We start from the raw sequence: 2773 nt of genomic DNA, 5'->3' as shown, positions 1-2773 counted from the left end.
TTTTTTTTTGAGACAGAGTCTCGGTCTGTTGCCCAGGCTGGAGTGCAGTGGCGCAGTCTCGGCTCACTGCAAGCTCTGCCTCCTGGGTTTGCACCATTCTCCTGCCTCAGCCTCCCGAGCAGCTGGGACTATAGGCGCCCGCCACCACGCCCGGTGAATTTTTTGTATTTTTAGTAGAGACGGGGTTTCACTGTGTTAGCCAGGATGGTCTCGATCTGACCTCGTGATCCACCCGCCTCGGCCTCCCAAAGTGCTGGGATTACAGGCGTGAGCCACCGTGCCCGGCTGCACATTTTTATATAAATGACTTTTTTTTTTTTTTTTTGAAATGGAGTTTTGCCCTCATTGCCCAGGCTGGAGTGCAATGGCGCAATCTCGGCCCATTGCAACCTCTGCCTCCTGGGTTCAAGTGATTCTCCTGCCTTAGCCTCCCATGTAGCTGGGATGACAGGCATGTCATCCCATGTAGCTGGGATGATGCCCGGCTAATTTTGTATTTTTAGTAGAGAGAGTTTCACTATGTTGGTCAGGCTGCTCTCAAACTCCTCACCTCAGGTGATTTGCCCGCCTCAGCTTCCCGAAGTGGTGGGATTACAGGTGTGAGCCACCATGCCTGGCCCTAAATAACTTTTATTTATTTTTATTTTATTTGTTTTTTTTGAGACGGAGTCTCACTCTGTTGCCCAGGCTGGAGTGCAGTGGCGCCATCTCAGCTCACTGCAAGCTCCACCTCCCGGGTTCACCCCATTCTCCTGCCTCAGCATCCTGAGTAGCTGGGACTACAGGTGCCTGCCACCACACCCGGCTAGTTTTTTATATTTTTAGTAGAGACAGGGTTTCACCGTGTTATCCAGGATGGTCTTGATCTCGACCTCGTGATCCACCCGCCTCGGCCTCCCAAAGTGCTGGGATTACAGGCGTGAGCCACCTTGTCCAGCCTCCATAAATGACTTTTAAAGGGATTGTATGTTTAGTGTGAACAAAGACAGTACAAAGCATATAAAATAGAAAGTGGAAGCCCCCCACCATATTGGCTGCACCCCTGAAGTAAGCTCTGCTAACAGTCGGGACAATTCCTTCTGAACTCTACGCCTTTGCCTGCACAGCCAGTGTTGATGGCTTGTTTGTTGTTTTTACCAGAGTGACCTCCTTCTGGACATACTCACTGGCAGCCTGCCTTCCTAGGGAGCTGGCGCTGAGCCCTCTCCCTGTTGGCACACGAAGAGCCTCCTTCCTGTAGCAGCGCCCAGTTTTCCTTCATGTGGGTGGATCACAGTTCATTTGATCCTTCCCATCCGCAGGCCATCCGGCTTGTGTCCACCTTTTAGCTCTTACCGATGGTGCTGCAGTGGCCATTCTTGTAGTTATAGCTTTACATACTCAGGAAGGCCTCTGGACTGTGGCCCCCAGCCTCGTCCACTAAGTGCAGCCTGTGGTCGGGCAGACAGCATTGGGGTCCATTAGGATGACCAGGTTCGCTGGGCATAAGCTTCACAGGACAGGAGAACCTGGCCATGGTGGACTGTCGTTCTCCACAGCTCCCTTCCCTTGCCCCTCAGGCCTCCAGGATGTGTTTACGGGGTGCGGAGGGGGTGGTGTCCAGCTGTTACCAGCTTCTGAGCTAGAGCTGTACTGCCTCACATACATCCCCACCTCTGTAAATGGTCCTTGATTAAATCCTCCTATTACCTCCGGCAATGTGCCAACTGATTCCCGCACATGCTGACTGACATGGCTGTGGCCTCTCCAACTTTGATAGTTGGCCTGGGAGGACAGAAGAATAAGGTTGCCAGGGAAACGCAAGGGGCTCAGTTGTCCCCCCACCCCAAGTTGATGCAGCATCTTCTCGGTCAGAATCGCTTCAGGGTGGTTTGCGCACCCTCACTTTGATGATTTAATGAAGACATTTCCTTCATTCCCAGCATCGGGCAGTAAGTTTCCTGGGCAGAGGCACTTTCTGTTGGTCTGGTCCTGCGGGCCCAGGCAAGCAGCCCCCTGCAGCCAAGGCACAGCAAGTGACCACGGTGACTACATCCAAGTGTTGCTGAAATGCCTTTTCTCTCTTCCCTGTTTCCCCGGACCCTTCCCTGTTCTCTGTCTGTCTGTGTGTCCTTCCATTCATCTGTCTCTTCTGCTGGACACATTTACCTGAGGCAGGTCCTCTCCTGTCACTTCCTGGCTCCCCAGGGCTAGGTCCCAGGGTGCTCTCGCTCTGGCACTCGAGGCTTCTCACCACCCAGCACACCCTACCCCCACAGGCCCCTGTGCTCCAGTTTCATCCCTGGTCACAATGCAGTCTTTGCAGATGCCAGGCCCCTCTTCTGTGCCCAACAGCTGGGACACCCCTACTCCCAGAGGCCTTTGTGGACACCCCCACAGCTCTCGCAGCACTTGATACCTTGAGTGTGACTGGTCACATCTGGGCTTTCTCCCCCACCCATCTGTGGAACCCCAAGGACCAGGACAGTGACCTCATCACCTCTACTGTCTCCCCTCACGCCCCCAGGAGGAAGGGCCCACAGTAGGTGCTCAATAGATATGTAAAGAAGGCAGGGAGGCAAGGAGGTTGCTCAAACAAGACCATGGTCCCGGCAGACAGATTGCACTCTGACCCAAGATGCCACCACACAACCTTAGACCTGCCTGGGGAACATTCCTGTGCTTGGCTCTCCTTGGTGGCCAGGGACAGCTGTGCCTCATCCCTCACTTGCAAACCCCAGTCCTGTCTGACCCAGAGACCCTCACAGGGCATCAGCAGGTGAAGGCAGTTTGG

Source organism: Rhinopithecus bieti, unplaced genomic scaffold (genome assembly GCF_001698545.2).
Source record: "Rhinopithecus bieti isolate Rb0 unplaced genomic scaffold, ASM169854v2 scaffold_19723, whole genome shotgun sequence".
In the NCBI taxonomy this organism is placed as follows: Eukaryota; Metazoa; Chordata; class Mammalia; order Primates; family Cercopithecidae; genus Rhinopithecus; species Rhinopithecus bieti.
The sequence above is the reverse complement of the archived record's forward strand: the minus strand, read 5'-3'. Positions refer to the sequence as shown.